Source organism: Schistocerca serialis, unplaced genomic scaffold (assembly GCF_023864345.2).
Source record: "Schistocerca serialis cubense isolate TAMUIC-IGC-003099 unplaced genomic scaffold, iqSchSeri2.2 HiC_scaffold_508, whole genome shotgun sequence".
NCBI lineage: Eukaryota > Metazoa > Arthropoda > Insecta > Orthoptera > Acrididae > Schistocerca > Schistocerca serialis.
The window spans coordinates 1-12,359 of NW_026048089.1; the positions used below are offsets into that span (position 1 = coordinate 1).

The following is a 12,359-nucleotide window of genomic DNA, read 5'->3' on the forward strand; positions in this document are numbered from 1 at the left end:
CTTAAGAAAAGAAACGCTGCACCACTGCCTTTGCCGCACTCGAATGATTGAATTGCGATTCTTAAAAAGAAATGAATGTTCGCTCTGTCCTACACTTTCGAGCACATCTGTGTACTCACGATCTCAGCGACGGCTTTCTGCAGTCCCAGCGTCAGTGCGAGGTGAACCGATGGCCACAGTAAGCAGCGGTCGTCGCGAAACTCAGTATTCTTAAACGGAAACTTTCGTCTTGTTGAGAATGGCGTCACTGGTTTGCACCCGCATTCGCCCACGCATGTCACATGTGTGCGAAAATTTTTGCTCCTCTTTACGCAAAATCGCACGCAGCCGGTAGGATTCGAACCTACGCTCCCAGAGGGAATCTGATTTCGAGTCAGACGCCTTAACCACTCGGCCACGACTGCTGGTAGCGCGGTGTTGTCCCGACACATGCAACTGCTACCGTTTAAAGCACTGTGGTGTCAGAAAACGGCGTAGCTTCATTATTTTCCGTAGCGTTTCCACCGCTACCAGACGAATCGCTACCAAAGTATTAAAATTTCCGCCCGGACAGGGACTTGAACCCTGGACCCTTAGGTTAAAAGCCTAATGCTCTACCGACTGAGCTATCCGGGCTCACACGACGCTGTGATACCTCTCACGATGCACAACTATACATTGACTCATGTCGTTTACTGTTGTGCAATCGCTGCATGGGGCCGTTACTAATAAAACGTCGCCTAAATGCTGTCTGCAGACTTATCGCACTAAGCTCGTAACACACTATCGAAGACTGCTGACACACGATGCAACAACAAATTGCAGGAGTCGTTGCGTCTCATACGTTGGAGCAGAGAATTTACATATTTTGTCGACACTCACTGGGCAATTGGAAAATTCGCAAGCATTTCGAATGCAATGTTTCCCACGTTTTCGCTCGTTTCACGGTTCCGTTGAAAACGTTCTTCACCACCTGACACAGAAAAAGGAACGCAGTCGGTAGGACTTTTTTGATTCTTTTGCTTCTAAGGGAGTTAGTTGTCTAGTGAGTTCCTCTTATGGCATGCACTAGACAACCAGAACAGCTACAGGAGAGAGTCATTTTTGTTGTCAGCGGTAGTTGCATTATCACCAACGCAGAGCCATTCCATTGGCGTCGCATCAAAACGAATACCTGCCGAAACCCGGGATCGAACCAGGGACCTTTAGATCTTCAGTCTAACGCTCTCCCAACTGAGCTATTTCGGCTGACATTGAACGTTCCTGTTTGCATGTGTTTGTTAACCTCTGCCTCGTTGCCAATTTCACAGTCACCTTCGTCTGATAAGACACAGGGACGCTGAAAGGCGAGCAGCCGATGCAGTGAAGTCCCACACACATTTCTTCTGCTTCCATCATCGTAACAAGCAAACATGTCGACTCGACTCGTGTAATATTCACTTCGCTGACTTCACGTGACGCCGCGCTGGCGCTAGAAAACCCGTGCTATATCGATGCCAGGGGCAACTCGTGTGCAGAGAACGAGACACAAGAAGGAGTGAGCCTCTCCACCGTATGAGAGGCAGTATCTAGGAGATACACACGGTAAAACATTCGACTTGCGTTAGCTCATCAATTGCTACACGTCATCGTCTGCAAGCTAAGATGGACACATCTGCACTGCCCAGTGAGGCGACACTTGTACTAACACCCGGTGGGCGGCTGTGAGACGAGGAGATGAGCTGCGGCTTCTGAGCGCGACTGTAACGCTGCGCCCTGGATCAAATAACACTGCACATTGCTGGTGACGCGCGTGTTTAGTAGTGACGCAACTGCTAGGATGCAGCTGAACGTCCATCTTTTGAGAGCGAGAAAATTTTCGCAGTCGGCAGGACTCGAACCTACGCTCCCAGAGGGAATCTGATTTCAAGTCAGACGCCTTAACCACTCGGCCACGACTGCCGGTGGCAGAAGCGACTCCCGACAAGTGGAACCGCCGTCTTTAGAAGCAATCTGATGGCAGAAAGCGGCGTGGCGTCACTCTTTTCTGTAGGGTTTCCATTAGCCGTTACGACAGTGTGTTAATTTTCGCCTGGCGGGGGTTTGAGCCCGGGACCCTTTGGTTGAAGGTCTAGCGCTCTACCGACTGAGCTGTCCGGTCCCTCGGCCGAGCGTTGTGGTGCATGCTACATGGTGTGCGAGTGATTCGCGTGTTGTAATTACTGGCTTATGGCTCCAATGGCGACTTCACCGACTTCCCACTGACGCACCGCTGACGCTAGTTTTGTGTCGTCTTAAACGATGGACATACCTCCAAGCAGCTGCGAGATCTTAAGAAAAGAAACGCTGCACCACTGCCTTTGCCGCACTCGAATGATTGAATTGCGATTCTTAAAAAGAAATGAATGTTCGCTCTGTCCTACACTTTCGAGCACATCTGTGTACTCACGATCTCAGCGACGGCTTTCTGCAGTCCCAGCGTCAGTGCGAGGTGAACCGATGGCCACAGTAAGCAGCGGTCGTCGCGAAACTCAGTATTCTTAAACGGAAACTTTCGTCTTGTTGAGAATGGCGTCACTGGTTTGCACCCGCATTCGCCCACGCATGTCACATGTGTGCGAAAATTTTTGCTCCTCTTTACGCAAAATCGCACGCAGCCGGTAGGATTCGAACCTACGCTCCCAGAGGGAATCTGATTTCGAGTCAGACGCCTTAACCACTCGGCCACGACTGCTGGTAGCGCGGTGTTGTCCCGACACATGCAACTGCTACCGTTTAAAGCACTGTGGTGTCAGAAAACGGCGTAGCTTCATTATTTTCCGTAGCGTTTCCACCGCTACCAGACGAATCGCTACCAAAGTATTAAAATTTCCGCCCGGACAGGGACTTGAACCCTGGACCCTTAGGTTAAAAGCCTAATGCTCTACCGACTGAGCTATCCGGGCTCACACGACGCTGTGATACCTCTCACGATGCACAACTATACATTGACTCATGTCGTTTACTGTTGTGCAATCGCTGCATGGGGCCGTTACTAATAAAACGTCGCCTAAATGCTGTCTGCAGACTTATCGCACTAAGCTCGTAACACACTATCGAAGACTGCTGACACACGATTGCAACAACAAATTGCAGGAGTCGTTGCGTCTCATACGTTGGAGCAGAGAATTTACATATTTTGTCGACACTCACTGGGCAATTGGAAAATTCGCAAGCATTTCGAATGCAATGTTTCCCACGTTTTCGCTCGTTTCACGGTTCCGTTGAAAACGTTCTTCACCACCTGACACAGAAAAAGGAACGCAGTCGGTAGGACTTTTTTGATTCTTTTGCTTCTAAGGGAGTTAGTTGTCTAGTGAGTTCCTCTTATGGCATGCACTAGACAACCAGAACAGCTACAGGAGAGAGTCATTTTTGTTGTCAGCGGTAGTTGCATTATCACCAACGCAGAGCCATTCCATTGGCGTCGCATCAAAACGAATACCTGCCGAAACCCGGGATCGAACCAGGGACCTTTAGATCTTCAGTCTAACGCTCTCCCAACTGAGCTATTTCGGCTGACATTGAACGTTCCTGTTTGCATGTGTTTGTTAACCTCTGCCTCGTTGCCAATTTCACAGTCACCTTCGTCTGATAAGACACAGGGACGCTGAAAGGCGAGCAGCCGATGCAGTGAAGTCCCACACACATTTCTTCTGCTTCCATCATCGTAACAAGCAAACATGTCGACTCGACTCGTGTAATATTCACTTCGCTGACTTCACGTGACGCCGCGCTGGCGCTAGAAAACCCGTGCTATATCGATGCCAGGGGCAACTCGTGTGCAGAGAACGAGACACAAGAAGGAGTGAGCCTCTCCACCGTATGAGAGGCAGTATCTAGGAGATACACACGGTAAAACATTCGACTTGCGTTAGCTCATCAATTGCTACACGTCATCGTCTGCAAGCTAAGATGGACACATCTGCACTGCCCAGTGAGGCGACACTTGTACTAACACCCGGTGGGCGGCTGTGAGACGAGGAGATGAGCTGCGGCTTCTGAGCGCGACTGTAACGCTGCGCCCTGGATCAAATAACACTGCACATTGCTGGTGACGCGCGTGTTTAGTAGTGACGCAACTGCTAGGATGCAGCTGAACGTCCATCTTTTGAGAGCGAGAAAATTTTCGCAGTCGGCAGGACTCGAACCTACGCTCCCAGAGGGAATCTGATTTCAAGTCAGACGCCTTAACCACTCGGCCACGACTGCCGGTGGCAGAAGCGACTCCCGACAAGTGGAACCGCCGTCTTTAGAAGCAATCTGATGGCAGAAAGCGGCGTGGCGTCACTCTTTTCTGTAGGGTTTCCATTAGCCGTTACGACAGTGTGTTAATTTTCGCCTGGCGGGGGTTTGAGCCCGGGACCCTTTGGTTGAAGGTCTAGCGCTCTACCGACTGAGCTGTCCGGTCCCTCGGCCGAGCGTTGTGGTGCATGCTACATGGTGTGCGAGTGATTCGCGTGTTGTAATTACTGGCTTATGGCTCCAATGGCGACTTCACCGACTTCCCACTGACGCACCGCTGACGCTAGTTTTGTGTCGTCTTAAAACGATGGACATACCTCCAAGCAGCTGCGAGATCTTAAGAAAAGAAACGCTGCACCACTGCCTTTGCCGCACTCGAATGATTGAATTGCGATTCTTAAAAAGAAATGAATGTTCGCTCTGTCCTACACTTTCGAGCACATCTGTGTACTCACGATCTCAGCGACGGCTTTCTGCAGTCCCAGCGTCAGTGCGAGGTGAACCGATGGCCACAGTAAGCAGCGGTCGTCGCGAAACTCAGTATTCTTAAACGGAAACTTTCGTCTTGTTGAGAATGGCGTCACTGGTTTGCACCCGCATTCGCCCACGCATGTCACATGTGTGCGAAAATTTTTGCTCCTCTTTACGCAAAATCGCACGCAGCCGGTAGGATTCGAACCTACGCTCCCAGAGGGAATCTGATTTCGAGTCAGACGCCTTAACCACTCGGCCACGACTGCTGGTAGCGCGGTGTTGTCCCGACACATGCAACTGCTACCGTTTAAAGCACTGTGGTGTCAGAAAACGGCGTAGCTTCATTATTTTCCGTAGCGTTTCCACCGCTACCAGACGAATCGCTACCAAAGTATTAAAATTTCCGCCCGGACAGGGACTTGAACCCTGGACCCTTAGGTTAAAAGCCTAATGCTCTACCGACTGAGCTATCCGGGCTCACACGACGCTGTGATACCTCTCACGATGCACAACTATACATTGACTCATGTCGTTTACTGTTGTGCAATCGCTGCATGGGGCCGTTACTAATAAAACGTCGCCTAAATGCTGTCTGCAGACTTATCGCACTAAGCTCGTAACACACTATCGAAGACTGCTGACACACGATGCAACAACAAATTGCAGGAGTCGTTGCGTCTCATACGTTGGAGCAGAGAATTTACATATTTTGTCGACACTCACTGGGCAATTGGAAAATTCGCAAGCATTTCGAATGCAATGTTTCCCACGTTTTCGCTCGTTTCACGGTTCCGTTGAAAACGTTCTTCACCACCTGACACAGAAAAAGGAACGCAGTCGGTAGGACTTTTTTGATTCTTTTGCTTCTAAGGGAGTTAGTTGTCTAGTGAGTTCCTCTTATGGCATGCACTAGACAACCAGAACAGCTACAGGAGAGAGTCATTTTTGTTGTCAGCGGTAGTTGCATTATCACCAACGCAGAGCCATTCCATTGGCGTCGCATCAAAACGAATACCTGCCGAAACCCGGGATCGAACCAGGGACCTTTAGATCTTCAGTCTAACGCTCTCCCAACTGAGCTATTTCGGCTGACATTGAACGTTCCTGTTTGCATGTGTTTGTTAACCTCTGCCTCGTTGCCAATTTCACAGTCACCTTCGTCTGATAAGACACAGGGACGCTGAAAGGCGAGCAGCCGATGCAGTGAAGTCCCACACACATTTCTTCTGCTTCCATCATCGTAACAAGCAAACATGTCGACTCGACTCGTGTAATATTCACTTCGCTGACTTCACGTGACGCCGCGCTGGCGCTAGAAAACCCGTGCTATATCGATGCCAGGGGCAACTCGTGTGCAGAGAACGAGACACAAGAAGGAGTGAGCCTCTCCACCGTATGAGAGGCAGTATCTAGGAGATACACACGGTAAAACATTCGACTTGCGTTAGCTCATCAATTGCTACACGTCATCGTCTGCAAGCTAAGATGGACACATCTGCACTGCCCAGTGAGGCGACACTTGTACTAACACCCGGTGGGCGGCTGTGAGACGAGGAGATGAGCTGCGGCTTCTGAGCGCGACTGTAACGCTGCGCCCTGGATCAAATAACACTGCACATTGCTGGTGACGCGCGTGTTTAGTAGTGACGCAACTGCTAGGATGCAGCTGAACGTCCATCTTTTGAGAGCGAGAAAATTTTCGCAGTCGGCAGGACTCGAACCTACGCTCCCAGAGGGAATCTGATTTCAAGTCAGACGCCTTAACCACTCGGCCACGACTGCCGGTGGCAGAAGCGACTCCCGACAAGTGGAACCGCCGTCTTTAGAAGCAATCTGATGGCAGAAAGCGGCGTGGCGTCACTCTTTTCTGTAGGGTTTCCATTAGCCGTTACGACAGTGTGTTAATTTTCGCCTGGCGGGGGTTTGAGCCCGGGACCCTTTGGTTGAAGGTCTAGCGCTCTACCGACTGAGCTGTCCGGTCCCTCGGCCGAGCGTTGTGGTGCATGCTACATGGTGTGCGAGTGATTCGCGTGTTGTAATTACTGGCTTATGGCTCCAATGGCGACTTCACCGACTTCCCACTGACGCACCGCTGACGCTAGTTTTGTGTCGTCTTAAAACGATGGACATACCTCCAAGCAGCTGCGAGATCTTAAGAAAAGAAACGCTGCACCACTGCCTTTGCCGCACTCGAATGATTGAATTGCGATTCTTAAAAAGAAATGAATGTTCGCTCTGTCCTACACTTTCGAGCACATCTGTGTACTCACGATCTCAGCGACGGCTTTCTGCAGTCCCAGCGTCAGTGCGAGGTGAACCGATGGCCACAGTAAGCAGCGGTCGTCGCGAAACTCAGTATTCTTAAACGGAAACTTTCGTCTTGTTGAGAATGGCGTCACTGGTTTGCACCCGCATTCGCCCACGCATGTCACATGTGTGCGAAAATTTTTGCTCCTCTTTACGCAAAATCGCACGCAGCCGGTAGGATTCGAACCTACGCTCCCAGAGGGAATCTGATTTCGAGTCAGACGCCTTAACCACTCGGCCACGACTGCTGGTAGCGCGGTGTTGTCCCGACACATGCAACTGCTACCGTTTAAAGCACTGTGGTGTCAGAAAACGGCGTAGCTTCATTATTTTCCGTAGCGTTTCCACCGCTACCAGACGAATCGCTACCAAAGTATTAAAATTTCCGCCCGGACAGGGACTTGAACCCTGGACCCTTAGGTTAAAAGCCTAATGCTCTACCGACTGAGCTATCCGGGCTCACACGACGCTGTGATACCTCTCACGATGCACAACTATACATTGACTCATGTCGTTTACTGTTGTGCAATCGCTGCATGGGGCCGTTACTAATAAAACGTCGCCTAAATGCTGTCTGCAGACTTATCGCACTAAGCTCGTAACACACTATCGAAGACTGCTGACACACGATGCAACAACAAATTGCAGGAGTCGTTGCGTCTCATACGTTGGAGCAGAGAATTTACATATTTTGTCGACACTCACTGGGCAATTGGAAAATTCGCAAGCATTTCGAATGCAATGTTTCCCACGTTTTCGCTCGTTTCACGGTTCCGTTGAAAACGTTCTTCACCACCTGACACAGAAAAAGGAACGCAGTCGGTAGGACTTTTTTGATTCTTTTGCTTCTAAGGGAGTTAGTTGTCTAGTGAGTTCCTCTTATGGCATGCACTAGACAACCAGAACAGCTACAGGAGAGAGTCATTTTTGTTGTCAGCGGTAGTTGCATTATCACCAACGCAGAGCCATTCCATTGGCGTCGCATCAAAACGAATACCTGCCGAAACCCGGGATCGAACCAGGGACCTTTAGATCTTCAGTCTAACGCTCTCCCAACTGAGCTATTTCGGCTGACATTGAACGTTCCTGTTTGCATGTGTTTGTTAACCTCTGCCTCGTTGCCAATTTCACAGTCACCTTCGTCTGATAAGACACAGGGACGCTGAAAGGCGAGCAGCCGATGCAGTGAAGTCCCCACACATTTCTTCTGCTTCCATCATCGTAACAAGCAAACATGTCGACTCGACTCGTGTAATATTCACTTCGCTGACTTCACGTGACGCCGCGCTGGCGCTAGAAAACCCGTGCTATATCGATGCCAGGGGCAACTCGTGTGCAGAGAACGAGACACAAGAAGGAGTGAGCCTCTCCACCGTATGAGAGGCAGTATCTAGGAGATACACACGGTAAAACATTCGACTTGCGTTAGCTCATCAATTGCTACACGTCATCGTCTGCAAGCTAAGATGGACACATCTGCACTGCCCAGTGAGGCGACACTTGTACTAACACCCGGTGGGCGGCTGTGAGACGAGGAGATGAGCTGCGGCTTCTGAGCGCGACTGTAACGCTGCGCCCTGGATCAAATAACACTGCACATTGCTGGTGACGCGCGTGTTTAGTAGTGACGCAACTGCTAGGATGCAGCTGAACGTCCATCTTTTGAGAGCGAGAAAATTTTCGCAGTCGGCAGGACTCGAACCTACGCTCCCAGAGGGAATCTGATTTCAAGTCAGACGCCTTAACCACTCGGCCACGACTGCCGGTGGCAGAAGCGACTCCCGACAAGTGGAACCGCCGTCTTTAGAAGCAATCTGATGGCAGAAAGCGGCGTGGCGTCACTCTTTTCTGTAGGGTTTCCATTAGCCGTTACGACAGTGTGTTAATTTTCGCCTGGCGGGGGTTTGAGCCCGGGACCCTTTGGTTGAAGGTCTAGCGCTCTACCGACTGAGCTGTCCGGTCCCTCGGCCGAGCGTTGTGGTGCATGCTACATGGTGTGCGAGTGATTCGCGTGTTGTAATTACTGGCTTATGGCTCCAATGGCGACTTCACCGACTTCCCACTGACGCACCGCTGACGCTAGTTTTGTGTCGTCTTAAAACGATGGACATACCTCCAAGCAGCTGCGAGATCTTAAGAAAAGAAACGCTGCACCACTGCCTTTGCCGCACTCGAATGATTGAATTGCGATTCTTAAAAAGAAATGAATGTTCGCTCTGTCCTACACTTTCGAGCACATCTGTGTACTCACGATCTCAGCGACGGCTTTCTGCAGTCCCAGCGTCAGTGCGAGGTGAACCGATGGCCACAGTAAGCAGCGGTCGTCGCGAAACTCAGTATTCTTAAACGGAAACTTTCGTCTTGTTGAGAATGGCGTCACTGGTTTGCACCCGCATTCGCCCACGCATGTCACATGTGTGCGAAAATTTTTGCTCCTCTTTACGCAAAATCGCACGCAGCCGGTAGGATTCGAACCTACGCTCCCAGAGGGAATCTGATTTCGAGTCAGACGCCTTAACCACTCGGCCACGACTGCTGGTAGCGCGGTGTTGTCCCGACACATGCAACTGCTACCGTTTAAAGCACTGTGGTGTCAGAAAACGGCGTAGCTTCATTATTTTCCGTAGCGTTTCCACCGCTACCAGACGAATCGCTACCAAAGTATTAAAATTTCCGCCCGGACAGGGACTTGAACCCTGGACCCTTAGGTTAAAAGCCTAATGCTCTACCGACTGAGCTATCCGGGCTCACACGACGCTGTGATACCTCTCACGATGCACAACTATACATTGACTCATGTCGTTTACTGTTGTGCAATCGCTGCATGGGGCCGTTACTAATAAAACGTCGCCTAAATGCTGTCTGCAGACTTATCGCACTAAGCTCGTAACACACTATCGAAGACTGCTGACACACGATGCAACAACAAATTGCAGGAGTCGTTGCGTCTCATACGTTGGAGCAGAGAATTTACATATTTTGTCGACACTCACTGGGCAATTGGAAAATTCGCAAGCATTTCGAATGCAATGTTTCCCACGTTTTCGCTCGTTTCACGGTTCCGTTGAAAACGTTCTTCACCACCTGACACAGAAAAAGGAACGCAGTCGGTAGGACTTTTTTGATTCTTTTGCTTCTAAGGGAGTTAGTTGTCTAGTGAGTTCCTCTTATGGCATGCACTAGACAACCAGAACAGCTACAGGAGAGAGTCATTTTTGTTGTCAGCGGTAGTTGCATTATCACCAACGCAGAGCCATTCCATTGGCGTCGCATCAAAACGAATACCTGCCGAAACCCGGGATCGAACCAGGGACCTTTAGATCTTCAGTTCTAACGCTCTCCCAACTGAGCTATTTCGGCTGACATTGAACGTTCCTGTTTGCATGTGTTTGTTAACCTCTGCCTCGTTGCCAATTTCACAGTCACCTTCGTCTGATAAGACACAGGGACGCTGAAAGGCGAGCAGCCGATGCAGTGAAGTCCCACACACATTTCTTCTGCTTCCATCATCGTAACAAGCAAACATGTCGACTCGACTCGTGTAATATTCACTTCGCTGACTTCACGTGACGCCGCGCTGGCGCTAGAAAACCCGTGCTATATCGATGCCAGGGGCAACTCGTGTGCAGAGAACGAGACACAAGAAGGAGTGAGCCTCTCCACCGTATGAGAGGCAGTATCTAGGAGATACACACGGTAAAACATTCGACTTGCGTTAGCTCATCAATTGCTACACGTCATCGTCTGCAAGCTAAGATGGACACATCTGCACTGCCCAGTGAGGCGACACTTGTACTAACACCCGGTGGGCGGCTGTGAGACGAGGAGATGAGCTGCGGCTTCTGAGCGCGACTGTAACGCTGCGCCCTGGATCAAATAACACTGCACATTGCTGGTGACGCGCGTGTTTAAGTAGTGGACGCAACTGCTAGGATGCAGCTTGAACGTCCATCTTTTGAGAGCGAGGAAAATTTTCGCAGTCGGCAGGACTCGAACCTACGCTCCCAGAGGGAATCTGATTTCAAGTCAGACGCCTTAACCACTCGGCCACGACTGCCGGTGCAGAAGCGACTCCCGACAAGTGGAACCGCCGTCTTTAGAAGCAATCTGATGGCAGAAAGCGGCGTGGCGTCACTCTTTTCTGTAGGGTTTCCATTAGCCGTTACGACAGTGTGTTATTTTCGCCTGGCGGGGTTTGAGCCCGGGACCCTTGGTTGAAGGTCTAGCGCCTCTACGACCTGAGCTGTCCGGTCCCTCGGCCGAGCGTTGTGTGCATGCTACATGGTGTGCGAGTGATTCGCGTGTTGTAATTACTGGCTTATGGCTCCAATGGCGACTTCACCGACTTCCCCACTGACGCACCGCTGACGCTAGTTTTGTGTCGTCTTAAAACGATGGACATACCTCCAAGCAGCTGCGAGATCTTAAGAAAGAACGCTGCACCACTGCCTTTGCCCGCACTCGAATGATTGATTGCGATTCTTAAAAAGAAATGAATGTTCGCTCTGTCCTACACTTTCGAGCACAATCTGTGTACTCACGATCTCAGCGACGGCTCTTCTGCAGTCCCAGCGTCAGTGCGAGGTGAACCGATGGCCACAGTAAGCAGCGGTCGTCGCGAAACTCAGTATTCTTAAACGGAAACTTCGTCTTGTTGAGAATGGCGTCACTGGTTTGCACCCGCATTCGCCCACGCATGTCACATGTGTGCGAAAATTTTGCTCCTCTTTACGCAAAATCGCACGCAGCCGGTAGGATTCGAACCTACGCTCCCAGAGGGAATCTGATTTCGAGTCAGACGCCTTAACCACTCGGCCACGACTGCTGGTAGCGCGGTGTTGTCCCGACACATGCAACTGCTACCGTTTAAAGCACTGTGGTGTCAGAAAACGGCGTAGCTTCATTATTTCCGTAGCGTTTCACCGCTACCAGACGAATCGCTACCAAAGTATTAAAAATTTCCGCCGGACAGGGACTTGAACCCTGGACCCTTAGGTTAAAAGCCTAATGCTCTACCGACTGAGCTATCCGGGCTCACACGACGCTGTGATACCTCTCACGATGCACAAACTATACATTGACTCATGTCGTTTACTGTTGTGCAATCGCTGCATGGGCCGTTACTAATAAAACGTCGCCTAAATGCTGTCTGCAGACTTATCGCACTAAGCTCGTAACACACTATCGAAGACTGCTGACACACGATGCAACAACAAATTGCAGGAGTCGTTGCGTCTCATACGTTGGAGCAGAGAATTTACATATTTTGTCGACACTCACTGGGCAATTGGAAAATTCGCAAGCATTTCGAATGCAATGTTTCCCACGTTTTCGCT

The 12,359-nt window shown here is 50.4% G+C and overlaps 21 non-coding genes across 21 annotated transcripts; all 21 read right to left on the reverse strand.

Moving 5' to 3' along the window:
* Positions 1-322: 322 nt before the first annotated feature.
* On the reverse strand, positions 323-404 carry Trnas-cga (transfer RNA serine (anticodon CGA)). Its single transcript has one exon. It is a non-coding gene; the product is annotated as a tRNA-Ser (tRNA).
* Positions 405-542: 138 nt separating this feature from the next.
* Trnak-uuu (transfer RNA lysine (anticodon UUU)) lies at positions 543-615 on the reverse strand. The gene has a single exon. It is a non-coding gene; the product is annotated as a tRNA-Lys (tRNA).
* Positions 616-1,154: 539 nt separating this feature from the next.
* Trnaf-gaa (transfer RNA phenylalanine (anticodon GAA)) lies at positions 1,155-1,227 on the reverse strand. Its single transcript has one exon. It is a non-coding gene; the product is annotated as a tRNA-Phe (tRNA).
* A 611-nt stretch (positions 1,228-1,838) lies between these two features.
* On the reverse strand, positions 1,839-1,920 carry Trnas-uga (transfer RNA serine (anticodon UGA)). The gene has a single exon. It is a non-coding gene; the product is annotated as a tRNA-Ser (tRNA).
* A 690-nt stretch (positions 1,921-2,610) lies between these two features.
* On the reverse strand, positions 2,611-2,692 carry Trnas-cga (transfer RNA serine (anticodon CGA)). The gene has a single exon. It is a non-coding gene; the product is annotated as a tRNA-Ser (tRNA).
* A 138-nt stretch (positions 2,693-2,830) lies between these two features.
* On the reverse strand, positions 2,831-2,903 carry Trnak-uuu (transfer RNA lysine (anticodon UUU)). The gene has a single exon. It is a non-coding gene; the product is annotated as a tRNA-Lys (tRNA).
* A 540-nt stretch (positions 2,904-3,443) lies between these two features.
* Positions 3,444-3,516, reverse strand: Trnaf-gaa (transfer RNA phenylalanine (anticodon GAA)). Its single transcript has one exon. It is a non-coding gene; the product is annotated as a tRNA-Phe (tRNA).
* A 611-nt stretch (positions 3,517-4,127) lies between these two features.
* Trnas-uga (transfer RNA serine (anticodon UGA)) lies at positions 4,128-4,209 on the reverse strand. The gene has a single exon. It is a non-coding gene; the product is annotated as a tRNA-Ser (tRNA).
* Positions 4,210-4,900: 691 nt separating this feature from the next.
* On the reverse strand, positions 4,901-4,982 carry Trnas-cga (transfer RNA serine (anticodon CGA)). The gene has a single exon. It is a non-coding gene; the product is annotated as a tRNA-Ser (tRNA).
* Positions 4,983-5,120: 138 nt separating this feature from the next.
* Trnak-uuu (transfer RNA lysine (anticodon UUU)) lies at positions 5,121-5,193 on the reverse strand. The gene has a single exon. It is a non-coding gene; the product is annotated as a tRNA-Lys (tRNA).
* A 539-nt stretch (positions 5,194-5,732) lies between these two features.
* On the reverse strand, positions 5,733-5,805 carry Trnaf-gaa (transfer RNA phenylalanine (anticodon GAA)). The gene has a single exon. It is a non-coding gene; the product is annotated as a tRNA-Phe (tRNA).
* Positions 5,806-6,416: 611 nt separating this feature from the next.
* Positions 6,417-6,498, reverse strand: Trnas-uga (transfer RNA serine (anticodon UGA)). The gene has a single exon. It is a non-coding gene; the product is annotated as a tRNA-Ser (tRNA).
* A 691-nt stretch (positions 6,499-7,189) lies between these two features.
* Trnas-cga (transfer RNA serine (anticodon CGA)) lies at positions 7,190-7,271 on the reverse strand. Its single transcript has one exon. It is a non-coding gene; the product is annotated as a tRNA-Ser (tRNA).
* A 138-nt stretch (positions 7,272-7,409) lies between these two features.
* Positions 7,410-7,482, reverse strand: Trnak-uuu (transfer RNA lysine (anticodon UUU)). The gene has a single exon. It is a non-coding gene; the product is annotated as a tRNA-Lys (tRNA).
* A 539-nt stretch (positions 7,483-8,021) lies between these two features.
* Trnaf-gaa (transfer RNA phenylalanine (anticodon GAA)) lies at positions 8,022-8,094 on the reverse strand. Its single transcript has one exon. It is a non-coding gene; the product is annotated as a tRNA-Phe (tRNA).
* A 610-nt stretch (positions 8,095-8,704) lies between these two features.
* On the reverse strand, positions 8,705-8,786 carry Trnas-uga (transfer RNA serine (anticodon UGA)). Its single transcript has one exon. It is a non-coding gene; the product is annotated as a tRNA-Ser (tRNA).
* A 691-nt stretch (positions 8,787-9,477) lies between these two features.
* Trnas-cga (transfer RNA serine (anticodon CGA)) lies at positions 9,478-9,559 on the reverse strand. The gene has a single exon. It is a non-coding gene; the product is annotated as a tRNA-Ser (tRNA).
* Positions 9,560-9,697: 138 nt separating this feature from the next.
* Positions 9,698-9,770, reverse strand: Trnak-uuu (transfer RNA lysine (anticodon UUU)). Its single transcript has one exon. It is a non-coding gene; the product is annotated as a tRNA-Lys (tRNA).
* A 539-nt stretch (positions 9,771-10,309) lies between these two features.
* Positions 10,310-10,383, reverse strand: Trnaf-gaa (transfer RNA phenylalanine (anticodon GAA)). Its single transcript has one exon. It is a non-coding gene; the product is annotated as a tRNA-Phe (tRNA).
* A 615-nt stretch (positions 10,384-10,998) lies between these two features.
* Trnas-uga (transfer RNA serine (anticodon UGA)) lies at positions 10,999-11,080 on the reverse strand. Its single transcript has one exon. It is a non-coding gene; the product is annotated as a tRNA-Ser (tRNA).
* A 686-nt stretch (positions 11,081-11,766) lies between these two features.
* Positions 11,767-11,848, reverse strand: Trnas-cga (transfer RNA serine (anticodon CGA)). The gene has a single exon. It is a non-coding gene; the product is annotated as a tRNA-Ser (tRNA).
* Positions 11,849-12,359: the final 511 nt, after the last annotated feature.